At 49.8% G+C, this 26750-nt stretch overlaps 1 protein-coding gene across 6 annotated transcripts in view; it reads right to left on the reverse strand.

Moving 5' to 3' along the window:
• Nucleotides 1–26750, reverse strand: part of SHANK2 (SH3 and multiple ankyrin repeat domains 2) — a 570985-nt gene that overhangs the window by 530282 nt on the left and 13953 nt on the right. For all 6 annotated transcript variants that reach the window (XM_061202240.1, XM_061202242.1, XM_061202244.1 and 3 more), the window contains exon 2: nt 15735–15835. The gene's annotated coding sequence lies outside the window, so the exon portion shown is untranslated. The remainder of the gene's footprint in view (nt 1–15734; nt 15836–26750) is intronic.

A 26750-nucleotide genomic window follows, 5' to 3' on the forward strand; every position in this document is an offset into this window, starting at 1 on the left:
CGAAGCTGTAGTTCTCATTTTCCCAAGTCATTTACGGTTACATCAGACAATCTCTGCGCACTCACTCTGTAAACTACAACTATGACACAAGTTCTGTTTCTGGTTAAAACACAAAGGCCACCACGGAAGTCAGACTCAAATAAATGTCGAAGAGTTGATGGAAACAAGCTGCCTCGGGAGGGAGAGGAGGACGGTGTGACCACCAGCGACGGTCCCTAGTGCCAACCCCGCAAGGATGCCTCTAAAGCAGGTCGGGTCACCTGCGACCATGGAAGGACGTCACGCCTTGCTGGGCGGAATTCCAATCCCCTGCGGCTGGAAGAGACAGCCCACGACCCCCTCCAGGATGAGCAGACCTCGGGGGAAGGGCTGCATGCGTTCGTGTTATTGGGGACAGCGTCATAGGCACCAAGGATGCGAAAAAACAGCAAAAGGCCAGGCAGGAAAGCCCCCTGGCGGAGAGAATGGCGTTTGACTTCAAAACAGATTATTCATCCGTTCATCTGTCGATGGACACTTGGGTTGCTTCCATGTCCTGGCTATTGTAAATAGAGCTGCAATGAACATTGTGGTACATGACTCTTTTTGAATTATGGTTTTCTCAGGGTATATGCCCAGTAGTGGGATTGCTGGGTCGTATGGTAGTTCTATTTTTAGTTTTTTAAGGAACCTCCATAGTGGCTGTATCAATTTACATTCCCACCAACAGTGCAAGAGGGTTCCCTTTTCTCCACACCCTCTCCAGCATTTATTGTTTGTATACTTTTTGATGATGGCCATTCTGACCGGTGTGAGATGATATCTCATTGTAGTTTTGATTTGCATTTCTCTAATGATTAGCGATGTTGAGCATCCTATCATGTGTCTGTTGGCAATCTGTATATCTTCTTTGGAGAAATGTCTATTTAGGTCTTCTGCCCATTTTTGGACTGGGTTGTTTGTTTTTTTGATATTGAGCTGCATGAGCTGCTTGTAAATTTTGGAGATTAATCCTTTGTCAGTTGCTTCGTTTGCAAATATTTTCTCCCATTCTGAGGGTTGTCTTTTCTTCTTGTTTATGGTTTCCTTTGCTGTGCAAAAGCTTTTACATTTCATTAGGCCCCATTTGTTTATTTTTGTTTTTATTTCCATTTCTCCAGGAGGTGGGTCAAAAAGGATCTTGCTGTGATTTATGTCATAGAGTGTTCTGCCTATGTTTTCCTCTAAGAGTTTGATAGTGTCTGGCCTTACATTTAGGTCTTTAATCCATTTTGAGTTTATTTTTGTGTACGGTGTTAGGGAGTGTTCTAATTTCATTCTTTTACATGTAGTGGTGCAGTTTTCCCAGCACCACTTATTGAAGAGGCTGTCTTTTCTCCATTGTTTAAAAAAAAAAAAAGTAAATCAACTAAAATCTCGGGATTCCATGAGGTGAAAGTAATAAGCACACAGATTAAATGGGAAAACCAGGAGTCCAGAGATATAATCAATATCAAATAAAGATAATCTGAATATGCTTAAAAAAAAAGACAGATTGTTCTTCCATAACACAGGCAGGCAGTTTTGTTTTCTTGTCTGTTTGTCCGTTTTTTAAGACTGCTTTTTTTTTTTAGCAGTTTTAGGTTCACAGCAAAATTGAAGGGAAGGTACAGAGACTTCCGATGTACCTCCTGCCCTGACACATCCCCCATTGTCAACATCCCCACCAGAGTGATCCATTTTCCTACAGCTGATGAACCTCTATTGATACATCACCATCACCCAGAGTTCACAGTTTAAATTAGGGTTCACTCTCGATGTTGTACATTCTGTGGGTCTTGACAGGCATATAATGACATGTATCCACCACTGCAGTATCATGAAGAGCATTTCCACTGCCCTAATAACCCTCTGCGCTTCATGTATTCATCCCTCCCCACACCCACACCCCTGGCAACCAAATGATATTTTCACTGGCTCCATAGTTCTACCTTTTCCAGAATTTCATATAGTTGGAAGCATACAGTGTGCAGCCTTTTCAGACTGGCTTCTTTCACATAGTCACGTGCACTGGAGGTTCCTCCATGTCTTTTCATGGCTGATAGCTCGTTTCTTTTCAGTGCTATTATTATATTATTCAATATTCTATCATCTGGATGGACCACAGTTTATTTATCCATCCACCTAGTGAAAGGCATCTCATGGCTTCCAATTTTTGGCAATTATAAATAAAGTTCTATAAACATCCGTGTGCAGGTTTTTGTGTGGACACAAGTTTTCAACTCCTTTGGGTAAATACCAAGGAATGAAACTGCTGGGTCACATGGTGAGAGTGTGTGTAGTTTTGTAAGAAACCACTCAACTGTCTTCCAAAGTGGCTGCACCATTTTTTTTTTTTTTTTGATTGATTGATTGCTATGTTGGGTCTTCGTTTCTGTGTTAGGGCTTTCTCCAGTTGTGGCAAGCGGGCGCCACTCTTCATCGCGGTGCGCGGGCCTCTCACTATCGTGGCCTCTCTTGTTGCGGAGCACAGGCTCCAGACGCGCAGGCTCAGTAGTTGTGGCTGCACCATTTTGCGTCCCCACCAGCAACAATGAGAGTTCCTGTTGCTCCGCACCCTCCCCAGTATCTGATGTTAATGCTCCGGATTTTGGCCATTCTGCGAGGTGTGTTGTGGTATTCACGGTATTTTTGTTTTTTGGGGTTTTTTTAGCAATTTTTAATATTGAAATAAAATTCACCATTTAAAGGGTACAATTCAGTGGTTTTTAGCTATGCTGTACAAACATCACCAGTATCTAATTCCAGGCCATTTTTGTCATCCCAAATGGAAACCCCATGCCAATTAGGGGGTCACTCCCCCTTCCTTCCTCCTCCAAATCCCACCGACCCCCCAGCCAATCCTGCCCCTGGCCACCACGAATCCAATATCTGTTTCTGTGGATTTGCCCATTCACTGCACTTCATATGAATGGAATCACACAATGTGTGACCTTTTATGTCTGGCTTCTTTGACTTGGCATAACGTTTTTGAGGTTCATCCATGTTGTAGCATGTGTCAGGGCTTTATTCCTTTTCACAGGTGAATAATATTCCCTCGTATGGATGGGCCACATGTGTTTATCCATTCATCTGTTGATGGCCATCTGGGCTCCTTACACGTTGAAGCTATTGTAAATAATGCTGCTGTGAACAGTCACATGTGTCCATGTCTCTTGGGTAGACATATGTGAACACGTGTTCATGTCTCTTGGGTATGTGCCCAGGAGTGGAACTGCTGGGTCATATGGCAGCTGTTTAACTCTTTGAGGACCCGCGGCCTGTTCTCTACAGTGGGTGGCCATGTTTTCATCAGTGTCACCGGCGTGGCTAGAACAGTCACTCTCTTTCGTCGGTTGTCATTCTGTCTTCAAGCTCTTTACCCCTGTGCTTATCCAGGATCGCCCCTATTCTACCAATAAGGAAACAGAGACATAAAGAGAGGGAAAACTTCCTAAACCAGAGAGCTAAGACACGGTAGAACCAAGATGTGATCTTGGACCCTCTCTCCGAACTACTGCTGGCAGTAAAGGGTGAACACAGAGGGCCTGGGTTGTCCAAACCCTTGCTGGGCTCCTGGGAGGGCACCTCTGAGTCCTTGGAATGTCCTCCTAAGAAGAGTGATTTTGTTTATAGGGTGCCCTGAGCCACATCAGGTCATTTACACTGAGAACGTGATTTATGGTAGGGGGGCCTTGGGCTTGACCTCTGGAGGGGCTGGAGACTAAGGTCAGCCTGTAGGTGGTCAGCCCATGCCTATGTGACCCCCTGGACTCCAGGCTGCAAGGCGTGTCCCTAATTGGCAGTAGCTCACGTGTGTCGTCACACAAGGTTTCTGGAAGAATCAAGTGCCATTTGTAAGTCTCCAGTGGGACAGGCCAGCTGGGAGCTGGTGCCTGGTCTCTCCTGGACCCTGGCCCACGAGCCTTTACATCAGCTGACTGTCATCTGTATCCTTTCGCTGTAACGAAGTGCAACTATAATATTGATAGCTTGGCTGAGTCCTGTGAGTCCTTCTAGAGAATCACTGAACATGTGGATGGTCTGGGCACCCCTGAACATCCGGTCCTATACTTGGCTGTAGTTCTAAGGAGCAGAGTTGCATGGGAGGGGTGGGGAAACTGACAGCTGGATTAATTTACCAGCATGTAAGTTACTTTTAGAAAAATGTAAATCCAAACAAGAATCACATACCGCACAGAGGAAATCTGGAGAACATTTGCTCCCAGGGTTACCAGAGGACCAGGGCAAGCGCCCGGGCTCGTAAGCACGTTTCCCGGCTGGAACTGGCTGCAGGGACAACCCCCCAGGCAGGTAACAGGATCCGATGTGCTTCCCGTCTGCGCTGCCCAGAACAGCTGCCAATCCCCGGGTAAGGTGAGCCTGGGCTGGGCAGGGACCCGCGTTCCCCATGGACAAGTTCTCGGGTGACAGGCTCCCCATGGGACGACGCAGGACAAGGTGCCGCCCGGGACTCCTGAGACAGGTGTGCATCACATACACGCACTGGGCGTCTGTGCCCCACCAGCCACCCCTGCACTTTTAGGGGAAGCAGGATTCCTGAAGGCAGGCCCCACCCAGGTCTCACCTGGACCACCTCAGCCTAGGCCTGATCAGAGACACAGAAGAGAGGCCAGGGGCGTGCTTCCTGTCACACAAACTAGTTCTCTCTACCTGGACACCGCCTACAGTGGCTGCCATGGAGCCACCCAGAGCCAGTCCTGGGGAAGGGATGCAGGATGCAGAGGCCACAGAAACACCATCTCCCCGAAAAGGGAACCCTCCTCCACTGTTGGTGGGAATGTAAGTTGGTGCAGCCACTATGGAGAACAGTATGGAGGTTCCTCAAAAAACTAAAAATAGAGCTACCATATGATCCAGCAATCCCACTCCTGGGTATATTTCCAGAGAAAATAATAATTCAAAAAGATACATGTACCCCAGTGTTCATAGCAGCACTATTTGCAATAGCCAGGACATGGAAGCCACCTAAATGTCCATCAACGGATGAATGGATAAAGAAGATGTGGCACATATATGCAATGGAATATTAGTCATAAAAAAGAACGAAATAATGCCATTTGCAGCAACATGGATGGACCTAGAGATGATCATACTAAGTGGAGTAAGTCAGACAGAGAAAGACAAATATCATATGATATCACTTATATGTGGAATCTAAAATATGACACAAATGAACTTTATCTACAAAACAGAAACAGACTTACAGACATAGAGAACAGACTTGTGGTTGCCAAGGGGGAGGGGGTGGGGGAAGGATGGACTGAGAGGCTGGGATTAGCAGATGCAAACTATTATATACAGGATAGATAAACAAGGTCCTACTATATAACACAGGGAACTATATTCAATATCCTGTGATAAACCACAATGGAAAAGAATATGAAAAAGAATATATATATATATATATATATATGCATAACTGAATCACTTTGCTGTACAGCAGAAATTAACACAACATTATAAATCAACTATACTTTAATAAAATTTTTAAGAAAAGAAACACCATCTCCCCATGGCCTGTCCAGGGATGCGGACAGGGATGCCAGGCAGAGGAATGGACGCCGGGACGTTCGGGACATGTGACCCAGTCCCTCTCAGGACAGAGCTAGGGGCAGGCAGGGGACAGAGGCCCGAGTGATGTTGGCCTGACACCTGCATCAGACCTGGGCCCTCTCACACCTGTCTGTTGGGATTAAGTTTAAGGAGGCCCAAGTTGCCCAAAGGGGGACGAGGAGCCTTTGGATTACCTCTGAATCCCACAAGGAGGAAAGTTTCAGAAAGGGGCAGGGCTGCCAAGGCTTCCCACCCTCCACCGACCAAGCCACCCCTGAGGTGTGTGCTGTGCATTAGCGTGTTGGTGGCGGGGAGTGGCAGAGTCACTTGAAGGGCAGGGGTGTCCACAGGGCCATGTCCACAGTCATTTTCCGTGGCTGCTGCAGACAAGACAGGCCCAGGGAGAGCTGCCCTTGGGCTGCGGCTGCAGAAGAAGGGCCCCGATCGGCACAAGAGGCCCGTGGACCAGCCTCGTGCCCCATCCTTGGGATCCCGTCTCCGATTTCTGACGCCGTGTGCCCCAAGACTGTGTGGGGACCTCAGTGTCTCCTGAAACAATCGCTCCGTGAACACATGAGGGAAAAATAATAAATGAACTCCGCAAACCAGCTCGAGGGGCCCCTGCGCTGTCAGGCGTTTGCGCTACCACAGTACGAGGGCGGGGCGAGGGGCATAAATGCAAAATTCTCTGTGTTTTCCTTAACAAGCTGGTTCACAGATCTCCCCGCGCCCCCTGCCAACTGATGAAGGCAACACAGCAGATAGCCGTGCTCACGACAAACACCCGACGGGCCTGCTCTACATTCCAGCGTCCTGGCGGCTGGCATTTCCTCCATGCGTTGGATTAAATATTACTTTGAATCCATTTCGTGACTGTGAGACAGCTCTGATTAGCGGAACCGCTCCCTCTAAAAACATCCAGGGAGAATTAGCACTGGAAGGCGACTGTGTACCTGCCATCCAGGTGGAAGGAATAAATATAAAAGAGGAACAGAAGCGTAAATATTTAGAGAACGTGGGAAACAGCAGCCCTTCCCTTCGTCCCTGACTGCGCTTTTGACGGACAGGTAAATTGCACTATTTTTCCCATCCGTAGCTATGGAGCCACAGCAAAACTACAGACATCGGCTTGCTACGTAGGCAGACAGGTGATAATTTGTAATGTAATAAAAATGTCAACGGTAAAAAAGAAAGAAAGAAAAAGGGACAATTTGCATCCAACCGAACACCTTGAATTTTATTTCCAACGGTCTGCGATAGGAGCACCTCATACACCGGAAAGTTGACGTGTTCGTTTTGGTGAATTACATTCTATGTGACTTCTCCCTTGTTCTTTCCAAGGAAAGGTGAAGTCAGCAAGTTGGTGACTCCCAGCAGTTATAAAGCCACACGGCAGCTGTCCCTTCCAGCAGAACCGGACGACTGGCCAGCATCGGCCCCCGCCTGGCTAGCGGCTGCATGAGACCCTCTCTGCCAGGTGTACCCCTGGACGACAAAACAGCCGAGAGCTCTGGACACCAGGTTCTTAACTGGGTTCCCTCAACACGGCCCCTTTGGCATCACTCTCATAAAACCATCCCCCAGTGAAAGCGTGGTTAACACCCAGTGTCACCACCCTAGAAAATTCCTGGTTTGGCTACACGATTTGTTTCATCTGAAACACATACAAATATATTTATTTTCACCTTAAGATCACTTTACTTACAGTCACTCTCATCCAGCTCCTTTCTTACCAGGAAGCCGTCTGTCTCTACGAGCCTCGGTATATTCGGCCCTACACTGAGACCAGATCCTAACTCACTCCATCCGGCTATTTCCACCCACTTGACCCGGGCTCAGCGGACGGGAGAGACCCAGGCTTCTGCTGAGAGAACCCAGGATACATGCAGCCTGCTCCGCCCAGGGAAGCCACATTCCACACCTGGATGCGGGCAAGTCCTGCTCCAAAGAGCTCGTTCAGCAGCCTCAGGGCTGCAGATAAAACTGTCTCGGGGAACAGAGGCACCAACACGTGAGAACATGGAATTCAGTGCCCGTTCCTCCCATTTCCTGGGATCCTCGGACACGCGACCATGCCCAACTCAGACCCTCGGGCCAGGGCGGGAGCCCCGTTGACCTGACGGCGGGTCCACTGCTCAGGGCCATGGTTTAGGGGGGATCACGGGGAATGCTGCAACCCGAGAAGCTTCCCTCCCCCCAAGGAAGCTCCCCGAGGCTTCATCAGGCCAAGTCGTCTCCTTCCGACCCCCTGGCACCCAACCTTGGACTCAGTGCGACACACTAATGTCATCGATTTTTTGTTTTTAAACATTTTGGTGAAGATGTAATTCACACGCCATACAACTCATCCATTGGAGGGCACGATACAGTGGGTTCTCCTATAATCATTAAGTTGGGTAGACCATCACCTCTATCCATATTAAAACACTTCCATTATCTCAAAAAAAAAAACCTACAATTCTCAGCCATCACCTCCCAACCCCCTCACCCCTACTACCCCTGGCAACCGCTCATGACTTCCTGTTTCTATAGATTTGCCTGCTTGGGGCATTTCACATAAAATGCAATCACACAGTCATTCAATTCTCTTTCTTTCTTCTCTTTTAATTCTCTTCTGCAAAAAGCCTTGCCCTTGGCCGAAGTTACCTCTGCCCGTGGCTCCTTAAGTCCTACATCTGAATCTATGAGACAGCAACACACCTGAACCCCCCAGCTTAATGTCCACCTCGAAAATGTTGTTGTTATGTCCTCAGCTTTCACTGAGGTCAAACGGTATTTGAAAACTATTTGGGGTTTTCTTTTTTTTGGCAAAACCACAACTGAAAACGCTACGTGAAAACATTCCTCCTAGACTAGAGTGCTAAGAAAAATCTGCTCTCCAGAGGAACTAGTTTAATATCAGACAAGAGAACACTGTTATCCCATCTTTCCCTTTTCTCCCTAGCTGCCAGGAAGCTCAGAGATAAATACAACACATGGCTGCAAAAATGTGCTCCCAACCCACGGGTTGGTCGTAGCCTAATGGTTTTAGCCTAATGATTAAAGCAGAGTTTTACCCGTGGGGCCTGCAGCAGAATCATTTGGTTAGCAGGCAAACAAGGCAGATTCCTACTGAATTGGATTTCCTTTGGAGGAGGTCTTAGAATCTGCAATTTCAACAAGATGCCCGAGAATTCTTGTTCCTCAGGCCAGGCTCTAAAGTCAAAGCAAAATGACACGACCCTTTTGCTAGGACTGAGACGACCCATTTGGGGAAACAAACCCAGTTCTTGCTATTCCTCGATCGTCCTCACCCTTGAGGGGAGCATCGGTGAGCCGCCCAGGTGCTGTTTGCAGGGCCTGACACATGCAGCACAGAGGGGCTCTTACTACCGAGATGATGACGTGGTCCCTGGCTGAGCTATTCGGAAGGATCTACGTGATGGGCCCAATGACCACCACCCCTTTCCCTAGATTCATGGCCTCCAGCTCATTCCTCAGACCAGCAGCTCCTGCGAACACTCGGGTCCGCCTGGACCCACGCACCCTCCTCAACATCACACACCCCGCCCAGGGCTCTAGAAGCCCGAGGACGATCCTGTACCAGCTCTCGAGGTCCCGCCGCTCACCCACCCTGACGCTGGGAGATGCTTCCCGCCACCACCTGCCTCACTGGGTAACCAGGTCTAAAGTGGTGGGAGAGGGCAGAGGGAGAGGAGCGGGGAACCCAGGGGCACTGAGCTTATTCCTTCAATGGCACCGAGATGCCCGAGGGTGCAGCTGCATCCTGCCCTGCACAGGGGCCTGCAGGGGGTCACAAAGAGCGTGCAGAGGCGGAGACAGGGAAGCCTCCCGGGAGGCGGGGTCTCCCGACGGCCGAGGGGACGGGCACCAGGAGGGGTGGTGCACAGAGCAGAGGCGGGAACCTAGAGGCTGGGACAGGACCCTCGGGCACGGGGAATGCACCCAAGGACGCTGTGGAACCATGTGCTGCCGTCGGGGGCGGGGGTGGCCTGGCAGTTGCCCGACCCCTCGGGCCTCGCTCCCTCTGCCGTGATGAGAGGTGAAGATCCTGGGGCAGCCGGAGCAGAATTTACCTGCCCAGAAAGACCAAAGGCAGGAGGCGTGTGGGCTGGTCTCTAGGTGCCCACCTTCACCTCTAGGTCTAGGAAGAAGGTTGAAGCAATCAAGGTGTACATTCGTAGAGGGAAACTTTGAATGTGTAAAATAGTCGGGGCACTTCCACGGGGGCCCAGCAATGTGCAGCCGGCGTGGGGACACCGGCCAGCATGTCCCCAACCCGGCCGAGAGGGGAGATGCTCGGGGCCCGCAGGAAGCAGCTTGCAGGCGCTGCGTTCAGAGCAGGCTACACCTCTCCTGGTGGTTTATCTGGGGGCACGTCCTGCAGAGAGTGACAGGGTGAGGGCAGTCCTGCCTATGCCAGCACCAAGGCCCCTCCCCAAGGTTTCAGCTGGGCCGCGGTGACCTGGGGAAAGGCCGTCACGTCTTCCCCCCATGACCGGCCTGCCACCAAGGTAACCCCGGCGGAAACCTGAGCCCTGGCCACACGCGAGACCCCGTTCTCCTCCTTCTCACTGAAAAGTGACCCTGTTCCCCAACCAAATCCAGATCCACATGCTGTATGAGCGTCCCGGGGCTGCTATAACAAAGTGTCACACGCCGGGCAGCTCAGAGCAACACAAATGTATCCTCTCCCCATCCTGGAGGCCGAAAGTCTGGAATCAGGTTCCCTGGACTGAAATCTGGGTGTCGCAGGGCTAGCGCCCTCCGGAGGCCCCAGGGGAGGGTCCTTCCTGCCTCTTCGGGCTTCCAGGGCTCCAGGTGTCCTGGGACTCGTGGCTGCATCACCCCAGCCCCTGCCTTTGTCATCCCAGGGTCTACTCTGTGTTCACATCTCCCTCTGTCTCCCTCTTGTAAGGGCTCCTGTGATGGTGTTAGGGGCCCAACTAGATGATCCAGGGTAACCCCCCATCTCAGGACCCTTAACTTGATCACATCTGCAAGCTGTACTGTACACGGTGACACATGTGGTCCTGGGATGAGGACCTGATACCTTTAGGGCCATTTCCAACAGCCCCATACAGTGACGCTTCGCTCCTCCTGGAGATTCCTGGGTCCCTCTGGGGAGATAACAGTGATTGAGGGCCACCTCCTTCACACAAGCTCAGAGAGGTACCATCACCCTCACCCGGGCCTGCACAGGGACTGCCCCGGGAGGGGACAGTCACCTGCTCCCCATTTACTGACTGCATATCAGACCCAGGTTGGGACTCTGGGTGGAGAGCGAACAGCTATTGTGCTTTTGTTCTGCAAACAACACGCAGACAGTGAGAGCAGACGCCCCGCCCTTCAGAGCCAGACATCTGGAGACAGTGGCCCCCATTCGATGTCCACACCCCTCGCCCACCATCACTCCCCGGCTCACTGCAATCTGAGATGCGGGGGGCTGCGGGGGACCCCTCTGGAAGCAGCGTCCATTCGGTTTGTACAGCATCGCCCCCCCTTCGTGGGCATGCTGGACATGCCCGGGGCCCACGACCTCTTACATACACAGCTAACTCCTCCTGTAATGCCCTGGGAGACACCGGCCCGGGCCACCCTCTGGCTGCCTGGACCTAACACCCCCCCAAGGCCCAGCTCCAAGCCCAAGGAAAGCCATCGCCTACATCTCTGGAATTCCCTATCAAAAGGGGAGTAGGATGAACAGGATAAATGCCAGCCCATAGGGTTCTGACTTGGTCCGTCATGAGCCTTCCTCTGGGGTCACTGGTTAGGGGCAGTCCCTAAACGCCGCCATCACCTGCTCCCAGGAGGAAGGAGCCCCCCGTCTGGAGCCCGCCTCCTACACAGATGTCACAAGATGAAGCCACACAACTTAACCAAGACACAGAGGGCTTCAGACCAGGAGGACGCCAGGGGCCTGCAGGCTGAGTGCTCACGCCCCCGGGGTTTGTGGACAGAGGGCATCTCTCAGACTCTGACCTGGTTGTCTGCGCTGGGTGTGCCGAGATCATTTAGAACAGGGGTCAGCAAACTTTGTGTAAAGGGCCAGCCTGTAGATATTCTCAGCTCTGAGATCACACGGCCTCTGTCACAGCCACTCAACTCAGCCTCTGTAGCATGAAAGCAGCCAGAGATAATACAAGAAGGAACGAGCATGGCTGCGTGACAATAAAACTTTATTTACAAAAGACAACCCATGGAGTGGGAGGAAAGATTTGCAAATCACATATCTGGCAAGGGATAAAAGTCCAGAATATATAAAGAGCTTCTACAATTGAATAACAAAAATCAAGCAACCCAATTCAAAAATGGGCAGAGGACTTGAATAGACATTTCTCCAAAGAAGACATACAAATGGCCAAGAAGGACATGAAAAGATGCTCAGCGTGACTGATCACTGGGGAAATGAAAACCAAAACTGCAGTGAGATACTACTTCACAGCCACTAGGATGGCTACCATCAAAAAGACAGGAAAAAAAGCATTGGTGAGGATGTGGAGAAATTGGAACCCTTGGCATTGCTGGTGGGAATACAAAATGATGTAGCCACTGTGGAAAACAGTATGGCGATTCCTCAAAAAGTTACATGTAAAATTACCATGTGACCCAGCAATTCCACTTCTGGGTATATCCCCCAAAGAACTGGTAGTTTTACACCCATTTCCGGAGGAGCATTAATCACAACAGTCGAAGGTGGAAAGAAACAACCTAAATGTCCGTCGACAGTTGATGGATACACAAAGTTTGATCTCCATACAGTGGAAGATTATTTGACCTTAAAAAAGAAGAAAATTCTGACAGAGGCTACAACATGGATGAACCTTCAGGGTAGTATGTTCAGAGAAAAAAGTCAGACACAAGAGGACAAATCCCGTAGGATTCCACTCATAGGAGGTCCCTAGAGTCATCGAATCCATAGAGACAGAAAGTAGGATGCTGGGGCCAGGGGCCAGGGGCCAGGGGCTGGGGGAGTGGAGGGGGAGCCAGTGTTGAATGGGGCCAGGGTGTCAGCTTGGGAAGATGGGAAGTTCCGGAGGTGGATGGTGTGATGGCTGCACAATAATGTGAATGTACTTAATGCCCCTGAACTGTCCACTTAGAAACGGTTAAGATGGTAAAAATTTATGCCACGTGTATTTTATCACAATTAAAAAAAACCTGGATTTACAAAAACAGATGATGGTAGGATTTGGTCCGTGAGCCATAGTCTGCCAAGCCCTGATTTAGGACCACACACTAGGCACCCAGTTTTGGAGAGAATTACTTGAATCTCATCACCGAAGACAGAGTCTTCACCCAAATCTGTTGGATGTGTCACACGTCACCACCAGGAAAGTCACCTGGAAGCTCAGAAATCCTCCGGCACCCTAGGGGGGGTGTCTGATTATACCCACAAGTGGAAAAAATAATTTGAGGCAATAATAAAGACCACTTCACAAAAACAGAATCTTTGAATTCATTCCATCTGTGATTCATTGAATCACGGTGAGAATTCACAACACTGTACATTAATTCTATTACTCTAAAGTGGAACCCTTCTGCCACTCATCATGTGACATCTGGCTACTCACTAAATTACCACGCAAGGGTAATTTTCCATTTTTTCTGAGTGGCAGCAGGAGGGGATCACTCCGAAAGGTCTGAAACCCAGAATCCACACGGGTTTATTAAGTGATGAATGTTTCAACTGTAAGGTGATGCTTCAGCCAGGGCAGGGGGGCTGTGAGGTGCCCACACAGGGGGCATCCGTGATGAATGGAGGCCCCAGGACACCCGGAGGTCGCTGACGGGCAGGGCCCCTTTGTGGGACACCTGAGGATGCAGGAGAAGCAGCTGAGAGGGAGATGAAGAGCCCAGATAAACCTGGGGCTGATGGAGAATTCTGCCTCAGCTACGCCCACACCCAGGACGCAGCACCTCCTGGGCTCACGAAGATCCATGCCCGAGAGATGGAAACCCTCCCCGCCCACAGCACAAGGGCCACCATCCTTCCTCCAGCTGAGAGGCCTAATCTCCCAATGAACACCTGGTCCCCTGGCCTGGAGACAGCCCACTGTGTGGGCGAAAAGCGCCCTGGCTGGCAAACCAAGATTACAACACGTCCACTCGTGGCCTAAAAGGGCTGTCCAGTCCAGCTTTTTCCTCTTCTCTTTCCCCTTGTACATCAATGACCACGGTCACAGGGACAGATCCTGAAATCAAATGCTCCCACCGCTTGGGGCCAATGGTAAGTATAATAGTTCTCTAAGAAGAGGCTGGAGGCCCAGCCCGGGCAGCACCCTATCTCAGACCCCGCAATGGTGACAAGCAAACACTCAGATCAACTGGGCAAGTGTCATTTCTCAGGAAGAAACCTGGAGGAGGTCAGAGGGCCTTGGTGCAAACCCAGGCTCAGAGAGGTTCGACCTCATCGTGAACCAACAAGCCCCCCATCTGGCCTGGGGCAGATGACCCACAAGTGCACAAACACGCTGCACGGGGGCTTTGTGCTCTGCCACCAGCTGCCATCATAACGAATGGTAAGTAAGTCCCAAGTCCCGATCCCAAGGACGTCAAAGGGAGGCCTTATGGACGATGCTGTATGTACGGTTCAGCCTAGTGCGGACCTTCCCTCAAACCTGGACACCCTCCTTCTCTGAGGCTGCTCTGCCTCTAGAAGAAAGGGCGGCCACATCCTCCACTAGAGTCGCGCGTCTCGTGTGCATCCATCTGTCATCTCTCCACTGAGCCACGGTGAGTGAGCAGGTACCATGGGGTTCAGAGCCAGGGGGTTCCCGACGAGGGGCCAGCATCCAGCATCGGGGAGGAACAGAGGACAAGGGGACTGTAGGCTCTGCCCACTCAGCAGGGACAGCGGGGGCTGGTCCTCCATGGGGCCCCATCACCACCGCTCGCCAGGTGAGTGCCCGCGTGCGCCCGGGGGAGGGCGAGAGCAGAGGCCAGAGAAGCTCAGAGCACATGGAGGGAACCATGACCACACGGAAAGGCTTGAACAAGGACAGTGAGAGCGTCTGAACTGGATTTCAGGCAGGACTGCAGAGCTGGGAAGCTGGGGGTAGGAAACCAGTTAGGAGACGACCCCCAAAAGCAGTGGAGACCAGGACCAGGGCAGGGGCAGTGGCTCCGACATTCCGCTCCTGCCTGCTGTATTTGTAAGCCCAGGACATGCACTCTCAATGGAATCTTGGAAGGTGAAACAGATCTTAGTGTTTTTAAGTAGAAAGCACAGATATACAAGCAGAACATGAACAGATATACAGCCTTTCCATAGTATTAAAATTTCATTGGGGTGGACAATTTGGAAAAAGGGTCCAAAATGTCTCCATGGATAGGCGATGATATTTTTTATAAAGGCTGAGAAATAGTGTCCAAGGGGGAGTGGACCTCACAGACCTGCCTTTCTGGTCCCCAGTATGCAGAGCCAGGCTGGGCGGCCGGGTGTCGCACCAGAAAGAGCCCAGGCTGTGCACAGCCAGGGCTGGATGGAGCCTCTCAGGACCAAGTAGGCCATGAGCAGTGTGTCTAACTGTTGGAAGCCTGTCCCCTCACCTGAGAATGGCAATCATTTCCCTTTCTTCATGAGGTCAATCATGGTAAAAGCCCAGCCTTTAGGCAACATTCAGCAAATGCCAAGTTTAAGCACATATTACAGATGAAACGATACCAGTGGAGCACATATAACAAGCTCTGGGCACCAGACTCTGAGCACAGGGCATATCTCGGCTCTGCGGAACCACAGATTGTGGGCTTCCCTCCATGGTCCCTGTGCTAGACACAAACAGGTGTCCCCTGGTCCAAGCAAAAATGGAGGTGGGGCACCTGTAACACTTCCCCCATCATCCACTCTCAGCCGCATTGGCTAAGTCCAGCCTGGACATCTCAGAGCACAGACAAGGAGCCAGACCTGGAGCCTCAGCCACAGTCCCAATAATTCCCCCAAGGTCACATTAGCTAGGCACCAAGGGGCAGGCTTGTTCCCCCAGCGCCAAGGGCAACTCCACCCACCCTCTCCCCACCCTGACACAAGCACCTGGGCCCTGATTGCAAGGAACTGACCATCTTCTGGCCGCAGTGCCAAAGGGGTGAGGTGAACCACACCATGGCAATGGAGATTGGCTTGCAGGTGACAAGGACAAGGAGAAGATGTTCTAACTCACCAGAGGTGCTGTCAGACTGGGCCCCGCAGAAAGGTCTCTTAGAACAGGAACCGTCTGCACTCCAGTGGGTCAAGGCATGGAGACAGGAGAGATTTCCAGAGCTGCAAGAGACAACCAGGTCATGGTCAGATAGAGCAGGGGTACCAGCAGGGGTACCGGACTGGTCCCAGTCCGTGGCCTGTTAGGAACCGGGCTGCACAGCAGGAGGTGAGCGGCAGGCAAGCGAGTGAAGCTTCACCTGTATTTACAGCCGCTCCCCATCGCTCACATTACTGCCTGAACCATCACCCCCACCCACCCACCCGTGGAAAAACTGTCTGACACGAAACCAGTCCCTGGTGCCAAAACGGTTGGGGACCGCTGAGATGGAGGCTCCAAGAGGCAGAGGTTAAAACTTCAAGTGCATCCTGATATCTCTGAGCTGAAAACCAGGGGCTGCACTTCTGCTTCCGGAAAGATGGAGTAGACGCACTTTTCCCTACTCCTCCCAAGAAGAGCCACGAAAAACCCAGTATGTCGTACAGGAAACAAACATAAGACTCTGAGAGGTAGAGAGAAGGCAGAATGGTCCGGGACCAGGGACCCAAGGAACAGCATGGTGGTCGGTTCTCTGGCTGGAGAACCTCATATCCCAGACTGGGAGATAAGAAGTCAGAAACCCAGAAACACTAGTAGAAGCAGAAAAAAAAGCCACAACGAATGACTATTCTCTCCAGCCAAAACACCAGGAAAATGGCAGACGAAAAGGACTACGTTTAGACAATAACTGCTCTACTCCACCCAGATATCACAGGAAAACTGTGGCCCCCACCCTGACTCATAGCAGCAGAGGCTGAGGGGGGAGCCTGGGCTTCCCCTTGTGTGGCTGTCGTGAGGCACCCAAACCTCCACTGGGGGGGATCAAATAAACCAAGGTGCAGAGCTGGGACTTTCTTCCCTACCGAGCTGTAACAAATCCTCCTCTGGTTCCATTCCGGGAGCCCGGATTTCCACACGCATTTGGCACCCCTCCCTCACGCCCCCCACCTCACCCCGCTGGACTGGGGTCAGAAGAGAGCTAACGGAGGGTCAGGACTTTCCCCATCACCAGCAAGAATGAGGCCACCCCCACCACAGTATCAGTGGAGACCACGTGGGGAGCAGGTTCCCTCCCCCACCAGCAATAACAGGAGCCTCCCCACTTGAGGTCAACTGAGGAAGCTGGACATCTACCTCCATCTGGCAGTAACACTTCCCTTGTGAGAGGGATGTCAAAACAAGCCAGCTAAAACAGAAGAATTCCATGAAATGTTTAAAGAATGAACATCAGTTCTACACAGTATCTTCCAGAAAATAGAATCCAATCCATTTTGCAGAACAAATATGACCCTGATACTAAAACCATACAAAGAGAGTACAAAAAAGAAAACCACAGGTGAATATCTCTCATAAATATAGACATAAAAAAATCCTTAATAAAATATTATCAAATAGAATTAAGCATTATATGAAAAGAATTATATATCATGACAAGTAGAGTTTATTTCTGGAATGCTAGGCTGGTTCAATATTTTTTTAAAAAATCAATTTATAGGGACCTCCCTGGTGGTTCAGTGGTTAAGAATCCGCCTTCCCGCAGTGGTTGAGAATCTGCCTGCCAATGCAGGGGACGCAGGTTCGAGCTCTGGTCTGGGAAGGTCCCACATGCCGCGGAGCAACTCGGCCCGTGAGCCACAATTACTGAGCCTGCGCGTCTGGAGCCTGTGCTCCGCAACAAGAGAGGCCGCGACAGTGAGAGGCCCGCGCACCGCGATGAAGAGTGGCCCCCGCACCGCGATGAAGAGTGGCCCCCGCTTGCCACAACTAGAGAAAGCCCTCGCACAGAAACGAAGACCCAACACAGCCATACATACATACATACATAAAAAGAATGTAAGCAGACAAGAATAGCATTAAAAAAATAAAAAATAAAAAAATAAAAATTAAAAAAAAAAAAAAAAAAAAAGAATCCGCCTTCCAATTCAGGGGACGCAGGTTCAATCCCTGGTCGGGGAACTAAGATCCCACGTGCTGTGGGGCAACTAAGCCCACGTGCTGCAACTACTGGGCCCGTGCACTCTAGAGCCCGTGCGCCGCAACAAAAGACCCCACGTGCCACAACGAAGATCCCGTGTGCCGCAAATAAGACACGATGCAGCCACATACATACATACATAAATATTTTAAAAATAAATTAAAAAATAAAAAATAAAAATAAATTTATGTAATACATGACACCAACAGGCTAAAGAAGGAAAATCACACGGTCATAGCAATCAACGCAGAGAAAGTATTTGACAAAATTCAACATCCATCTGTGACAACATCTCTCCCAAAAATAGGAAGAGGGGAAATTCTTCAACTTGATCAAGAGCATCTGCAAAACTTCATCTCATCAGCTAACATTATTCCAAACAGGGAAAGACTAAATGCTTTCCTTTTGTGATGAGGAACATGGCAAGGATGTCTGCTCTCATCATTCTCATTCAACATAGGGGTAGAAGTTCTAGCTAGTACAAAAGGCAAGAAAAGGAAATAAAAAGCATACAGATTGGGAAGATAGAAATAAAGCTGTCCCCGTTTGCAGATGACGTGATTGTAGAAAATCCCAAGGAATCGCCAAAACAACACCTCCTAGAAATAATACATGAGTTGTGAACAAGGTCACAAGATACACGATTGACATATAAAAGTCAACTGTATCCCCATATACTAGCAATGAACATGTGGACACCAAAATTTATAATCCAATACCGTTTACAATTGCTCAAAAAAATAAAATACTTAGGTGTGAATCTAACAAAACACGTACAAGACTTGTACCCTGAAGTCTACACGAACCGGTGAAAGAAATCAAAGAACATCTAAAGAAGTGGAGAGACATACCCTGTTCATGGAACACAGTCAAGACGTCAACTCTTCCCAAATGGGAAGAGTTGGGTGGAACACAATCCCAGCAAGATTTTTTTTTTGTAGATATAGACAATATTTTTCTGAAATTTACATGGGAAAGCAAAGGGACCAGAATAACTAAAACAAATTTGGGAAAGAATAAAGTGAGAGCAATCAGTTTACCCAATTTCAAGATGTACACGGCCAGAGTAATCAAGGCCGTGTGGTTATGGAGGACAGATAGGGACACAGATCAACAGAACTCAACAGAGAGCCCAGAAATAGACCCACACAAATACACACAGCTGATTTTTTTTATAAGTTGATTTATATTTGTATTTATTTATTTTTGGCAGCCTTGGGTCTTCGCTGCTGCCCGCGTGCTTTCTCTAGTTGCAGCAAGCAGGGGCTACTCTTCTTTGCAGTGCACGGGCTTCTCATTGCAGTGGCTTCTCTTGTTGCAGAGCACGGGCTCTAGGCACACGGGCTTCAGTAGTTGTGGCTCGCAGGCTCAGTAGTTGTGACTCACGGGCTCTAGAGTGCAGGCTCAGTAGTTGTGGCGTACAGGCTTAGTTGCTCCACGGCATGTGGGATCTTCCCGGACCAGGGATCGAACCCGTGTCCCCTGCATTGATAGGCGGGTTCTTAACCCCTGCACCACCAGGGACGCCCCCCAATTGATTTTTGACAAAGGCATAAAAGCAACTCAATGGAGGAAGGATGGCCCCCTTCAACAAAGGGCCTTGGAGCAACTGGACACTGATAGACAAAATAATGGCCATCAACGTGAGCCTTACACAATGACCCAGCAATCCCTCTCCTGGGCATATATCCATACAAAACTCTAATTTGAAAAGATACATGCACCCAATGTTCATTGCAGCATTATTTACAATAGCCAGGACATGTCCATCAACAGACGAATGGATAAAGATGTGGTACATATATACAATGGAATATTACTCAGCCATAAAAAAGAATGAAATAATGCCATTTGCAGCAACATGCATGGACCTAGAGATTATCATACTAAGTGAAGTAAGTCAAAGACAAATATCATATGATATCATTTACATGTGGAATCTAAAATATGACACAAATGAACATATCTACGAAACAGAAACAGACTCACAGACATAGAAAACAAACTATGGTTACCAAAGGGGGAAGGGGGTGGGGGAAGAGATAAATTAGGAGTTTAGGATTAACAGATACACTACTATATACAAAATAGATAAACAACGAAGGCATACTGTATAATGCAGAGAACTGTATTCAATATTTTGTAATAACCTATAATGGAAAAGGATCTGAAAAAGAATAGATAAATATCTATATATGTATAACTAAATCACTTTGCTGTATACCTGAAACTAACAGAACACTGTAAATCAACCATACTTCAATTTTTTAAAAATCAACTCAAAACGGATCATGGACTTAAATGGAAAGTGTAAAACTATAAAACTTTGGAAAAAAACTTCTCATAGGAGAAAATCTTCAGGATCTAGGGTTAGGAACGCCAAAAGGATGCCAAAAGCACAATCCACACACAGAAAAAAATCAATAAATTGGATCTCATCAAAATTAAAACCTTTTGTTCTGTGAAAAAGAAGATAAAAATACAAATCACAGACTGGGAGAAAATGTTTGCAAACCACACGTCTAACAGAGGACTCGTGTTCAGAATATAAAAAACGCTCAAAACTTAACAGGATGAAAACCAAACCATCCAATTAAAACAGGGACAAGAGACATTTTACAAAGGAGGATAGCTAGATGGCAAAAGAGCACATGAAAAGATGTTCAAAACATCATTAGCCACTAAAGCAATGCAAATTAACACCTCAGGGACATATCCCCACACCAGAGTGGCTAAAGTAGAAAACAGTAAAATTCTGGTGAGAAAATGGGCAAACTCTCACATTACTGGTGGGGATACAAAATGGGACAGCCATGTAGGAAAACAGTGTAGCTGTTTCTTAAAAATCTAAACATGCAACTACCATACAACCCAGAAACTGCACCCGTGGGCATTTATCCCAGAGGAATGAAGGCTCATGTTCACACAAAAACCTGAAAACTAATGTTTATAGCAGCTTTATTCGTAACAACCCAAACTGCAAACAACCCAGGTGCCCCTCCAAGGGTGACGGGTTAGACAAACTGACGCATACACACCATGGAATCCTACTCTGCATAAGAAAGCAGGGACCACGGATACGCAACAATCTCTACAGAGTTTCGATGACAGAGAGGGAAGCCAACACCAGAAAGTCACTTACTGTGTGATTCCACTTCTGTATAATTACTGAAATCACAAAATTATAGAGATGGAAGACAGATTAGTGGTTGCCAGGGGTTGAAAAGCAAGTGAAGTAGGAGGGAGTCTCTGGGGCTATAAAAGGGCAGCATGAGGGATCCTGGTGCTGATGGAAATACTTGTATCTTGACCGTGTCACTGTCAACGTCCCTGTGTTGAGATGTTGTACATTTAGTTCTGCAAGATACTAGTCATGGGGCAAACTGGGTAGAGGGTACAGGGGATAGCTCTGTATTATTTCTTAGAATTGCAATTCTTTTAAAAATAAAGAGTTTCCTTTTATTTTAAAAAGTACCTTGTGGAAAACGAAACAAATGAAAAGAGGTTACACAGAGTTGCCATGTGACCCAAGACGCATGATTCTACTCCGAGGCGTATACCTAAAACAGATAAAAACATATGTCCACACAAAAACCTGTATCCTAATCTTCATAGCAGTCCTCTTCCTAATAGCCAAAAAGTGGAAGTAACCTCAATGTCCACCAACTGATGACTAGATAAATAAAATGTGGTCCATCCATGCAATGGAATCTTATTCAGCCACAAAAAGACACGATGCACTGACACACGCTACCACGTGGATGAACCCTGAAAGCATGATGCTAAGTGAAAGAAGGCAGACACAAAAGGACCTCACATTGTATGGTTCCATTTACATAAACTGCTCCAAATAGGCACATCCACAGAGACAGAAAGCAGATGAGGGGTTGCCGGGGTCCAGGAAGAGGAGGGGGGATGGGGAGGGCCACTGCTAATGGGTACGGGGTTTGTTTTGGGGGGAACGAGAATGTCCCAAAATTGATTGTGGTGATGGCTGTACAATCCATGAATATACTAAAAATACACTGCAGTATACACTTTAAATGTGTGGATCTCATGGTATATGAAATATACCTCAAATTGTTGGAAAAAGCAAGCAGTGACTGGGTTCTAGGAAATTTTAAAAGCACCCACTTAAGAATGATCCTCCCTGTCGCCCATGGAGAATCACTAAATTATTGAACTATTTTAAAATGTTAGCCGTCAGCGTTCTGCAGCTATTTTTAGCAGTGCCCATCCCATCATTCCTACAGAGATGGAAATTGTAACTGTGAAGCGTTCTGAAACAGCTCTGTAACCCCCAGGGTACGCCCCAGGCACAGAGTAGCCCCGGTGTCCTGGGCTGGGAGTCAGGAGGCGCTGGCCTGTGCCCTGGACAGACCCGGCCGCCCCAGCCCCGGGGGCCCTTCTCTGGAAGACCAGGGCTCCCAGAGTCAATCTGCCTGGTCCCAGCCCCGCTCTGCAGCCACCCCCGACCGCGTGCCAGCTAATTCTGTGAAATGGGAATGCATGAAGACGCCACCCTGGAGTCCTGAGGATTAACTGACCACGCACAGGTGGCTCCTCCCACGGGCACCCCCAAAACAGAGGAAATGTCACCACCTCCCTCTCATCCAGAAAGGCAGCGGGAATGGCTCCATACTGCAGGTCCTTCCCTTAGCGAGGAACCTGATTCTGCCAAAGGTGAAACAGCTGTTCCAACAAAAACTGGTACAGGAATGTTCCTAGCAGCATCATTCATAGCAGTCAAAAAGTGAAAACAGGGGGCTTCCCTGGTGGCGCAGTGGTTGAGAATCTGCCTGCCAATGCAGGGGACACGGGTTCGAGCCCTGGTCTGGGAAGATCCCACAAGCCGCGGAGCAACTAGGCCCGTGAGCCACAACTACTGAGCCTGCGCGTCTGGAGCCTGTGCTCCGCAACAAGAGAGGCCGCGATAGTGAGAGGCCCGCGCACCGCGATGAAGAGTGGCCCCCACTCGCCGCAACTAGAGAAAGCCCTCGCACAGAAACGAAGACCCAACACAGCCAAAAATAAATATAAAAATAAATAAATAAATAAATTTAAGGAAAAAAAAAAGTGGAAACAGGGACTTCCCTGGGGGTCCAGTGGTAAGATTCCACGCTTCCAATGCAGGGGACACAGGTTTGATCCCTGGTCGGGAAACTAAGATCCCGCGAAAGAATAAAAAAAGTGGAAACAACCGAAGGTCCATCAACAGAAGAAAGGACAGACAAAATGTGCTCTATCCATACAAGGGAGTATTAGTCACCCATTAAAAGGAATGAAGCCCTGACACATGCTACAATGCGAATGAACCTTAAAAACATTTTGCTCAGTGAAAGAAGCCGAGCGCAAATGACCTCATGTCGTACGATCCACTTACATGAAATGTCCAGGGCAGGCAAATCCGTAAAGACAGAAAGCAGACGGGTAGCTGCCAGGGGCTGGAAGGGACTGTTTGTGGGTATGGGGTTTCCTTTTGGGGTGATGAAAACTAAAACTTTTTGTACTAAATGCCACTGAACTGTACAGTTTTAAATGGTTGATTTTACGTTCTGTGTATTTCACCTCAATAATAAAAAAGAACCTCATTCTCGACAGCTCACAAGGGTTCAGAATCCACTTTACAGACTGAGGGAGGAAAAAACCCTGAAAACAAGGCAAAATGCCAACACTGTCAGGGAGGAGGAGGAAAGGGAAAAACTCTCTGATCCTCGGCTTTTGTCACAGCAACTTTCTGAGGCTGACCTTCCGCAGCCCTCGGGGAGCGGCAGGAACGCGTACACTGCCTCCCCACCGTGCCGTCTACACCACTGCTGAAGTCTGGGCTGGCAGGAATGTGACTTCATCTGATCTACCCATTTTCCCGATGAGAAAACCGAGGCCGAGGTCCCACAGCAGCTGAGCGGCCCAGCCAGGACCAGAGCCAGGGCCCGGCTCCTCCATCCTGCCTCTTTCTGCCTCCGGGAAATCGCTCCTCACAAAAGCAGGACCCGGTGGGAAGTCCCTGTGGCCCTTGACCTCCACGGAACGCTCTTAACTCTCCTCTGCCCCGGCTCCATTACCAGAGAAGGCAAAAGTGCAGGTGGGAATGAGCTTAGTAACAGCTCTCGTGTAAAATTACTCAGGAACAAAGTTAAAATATTAATTACGCCCTCCAGCTGAACCACAGAGCCCGTGACCCCTAAAAGCGTGAAACCCCAGCTGGCCCCGCCACTGGTGCGCGCGATGATGGGTGATGATGATGACCAGCAGCTGGGGGGGTGGGGAATAGATGCAGACGGGGCTGCACCAAACCCATACGGGGCGCGCGCCTCCTTGGACCTTCTGCCTGGGGAAGTCCTCTCCCAATGACCCTAGACTTGGCCATTACGCTCGCTTCAACCAAACGGGCCAGAGCAAAGGGATGCATTCTCGCCGTTCTTGGGAGCTCTGCAACCCAGTGACCAAGCCAGGTTGGCCTGTGGCGGGGTGAGAGATGGATGATGTAGTTACCCCCCGACCCCTGCCAACGACCAGCCCACCCGGGAGACGTGAGTGAGGCCTGCCCACCAGCTGACCACAGGTGAACTCAGGGGCCACAAGAACCAACCGAGTCCTGCTCAAATGGTCCACTTTCCAAATTGCGACATAAATAAACCAGGGGTCGGCAAATTATTGCCTGCGGGCCAAAGTCAGCCCACAGCTTGTTTCTCTAAATAACGTTTCATTGGGGCTCAGCCGTGGCCATTCACTTGACTGCTCTTGCTTTGTAGAGAGACTGTAGAGCATAAAGCATGAAACACTTACTCTCTGGCCCTGAAATAAACAGTGGTCGTTTTACCCAAAGTTTTGGAGTGTTTTGTTCTGCAGGTTGTTAGCTGACACAACCTCCATCTAATTGTTACTGATTAGGTGGGTGTTACCATCCCCCACAGCTGAGGATCAGGCAATGCCCGAGGCCACACAGGTGGTCCACGCAGGCAGCATCCGCAAAGCGGAACTGAACTCTGGTTTGTCCGACACCAAAGGCCCCGTCGACGTGCAGGCTTTTCAGAAAGGGCTCCTAACTGGATGACTAACTTAATAAATATTCCACCCCGACCTCCCAGGTCCTCTCCTCCCTCTTCAATAAAAGATGGCAGGATAAAATTTCAAATGAACAAGAGCACATCCGTGTCAGGAACATCACCTGAGAGCCAAGAAGGTCCACTCGAAACAGCACCTTCCGCCCCCCGGCCCAGCCACCTGGGGCTCCTGCGGGGCAGTGGGTGGGGGAGTGCCCCTCGCTGAGCAACCCTCCGTGGGAACTCTCCGGATGCACCAGGGAGCGGAGGAGCTCAGGTGGGCCCCCAAGGCTACCGATGACCCCTGCAGGGGCAACAGGTACCCTGGAGGACTGCCGGGTCCCCCCCACCCCCGTCATCCGGAGCCCCTACATAAACCAGGTGCACTTACAGCTCAGGCCAGAGGCTCTGCAGAGACCAGACGGGGCGGGAATCCACAGCGGGGCCTGAACAGCCAGTCCCAACAGGACAGGGGAAGCGAGTTGGCGGACTCCAACCTGCCCGTGACGCGGGTCCAATCTGAACAGACCAAGTACATACAGGTGCTGCCAATAATGATGATGGGCGCAGCTCACGTATACCAAGGCCCATCAGAGTGAGACAGGCGGGGACCTGGGACCCTTGGCTGCAGTGCTGCCGTGCTGGCACCTGGACAAACGTCTCCTCCAGCTACAAAATACAAAGAAACTAGAAGGGACTAAAAATAACTGCATGCGTGTGCAATTGGGGCATATTCTGGACAACAAGATACAAACAGACCAAAAAGCCCAACTGCCGCTTCTGAAGAGCCGGGAGCAAAAGCAGGGTCCTGCGCATGCCCGCTGCACAGAACACCACCGAGGGGGAGGGCAGACCACCTAAGCCACCCCTCCAGCCCGACCCCTGGACACACCCCTACCCGCCCCCCATGTAAAGAACCAGCTTGCCTCCCATCCCGGCGGCGAGTGAGCAAGCAAGGGAAGCTGTTACTTGTTTTCACTCCCCCCTCCTACAGCAGGGGGCCCAGTAAAGCCTTGCTTGAATTTCTTGTCTGGCCTCTGATGAATTTCTGTTGATTAAGGAGGCCAAGAACCCTGGCTGGTAACAACAGTCTCGACTTTATGCAGATGATCTCATTTAATGCTCAAGGCCACTGGAGAGGTGTTATTATCCCATTTTCAGGATGAGAAAACTGAGGCCCAGAGAGGTCAGCTGGCTCGCCCAAGGACACACAGCAGTCACATGGCAGAGCTCAGGCACCACTTACTTGGAGGACACACAAGCATGCACCAAGGGTCGTCCAAGCACTCCCCAAAGCTGCAAAGATTCTGGGGCAAGAGCAGAGAGGTAAAACAACTGCAGCCCTGCCCCATCCTGGCCAGCACCATACTCCCCATCTGGCCAGAATCCTCCAGGCCAAACACCCCCAACTACGGCCTTGAAGACGGATGCTCTGGAACACTGCACACACTCTTCCCAGCCAGGACAAAGGCACCGCCCAGGTTCAGAAGCACATTTGAGAAGCTGACCCCGCCTTCATCCTCCTCCCCCCTCCCAGAGGTCGGGGGAGGGGGCTATCCACACTGAGTTACAGGTGCAGATTTCGTAGTAAGTGGTCAGTAAAGGCCACTGGGCACCAGGATGGACAGACATACGGGGAGAGAAGCTGGACAAAATCCTCACATCCTTCCAGCTCTGAGACTGGCCTGGTCAAAGCACAAAGGCACCTGCTGGGCTCAAAACCCCAGTCAATGCACCTCTCTGGGCCTCAGTTTCCCCTTCTGTAAAATGGACATAAAAATACTTCCCCCCCCCCAGGGATGGATTGTGAAGATGCCACGAGACCACAGGCATGAAAGTGCCTGGCGCCGGTAGGCAATGAAACGTATTCTGACACAGTCTGGCAATAAAATGCAAATAATAATAACAATTAATCAA

Source organism: Eubalaena glacialis, chromosome 10, assembly GCF_028564815.1.
Source record: "Eubalaena glacialis isolate mEubGla1 chromosome 10, mEubGla1.1.hap2.+ XY, whole genome shotgun sequence".
Classification (NCBI taxonomy): domain Eukaryota; kingdom Metazoa; phylum Chordata; class Mammalia; order Artiodactyla; family Balaenidae; genus Eubalaena; species Eubalaena glacialis.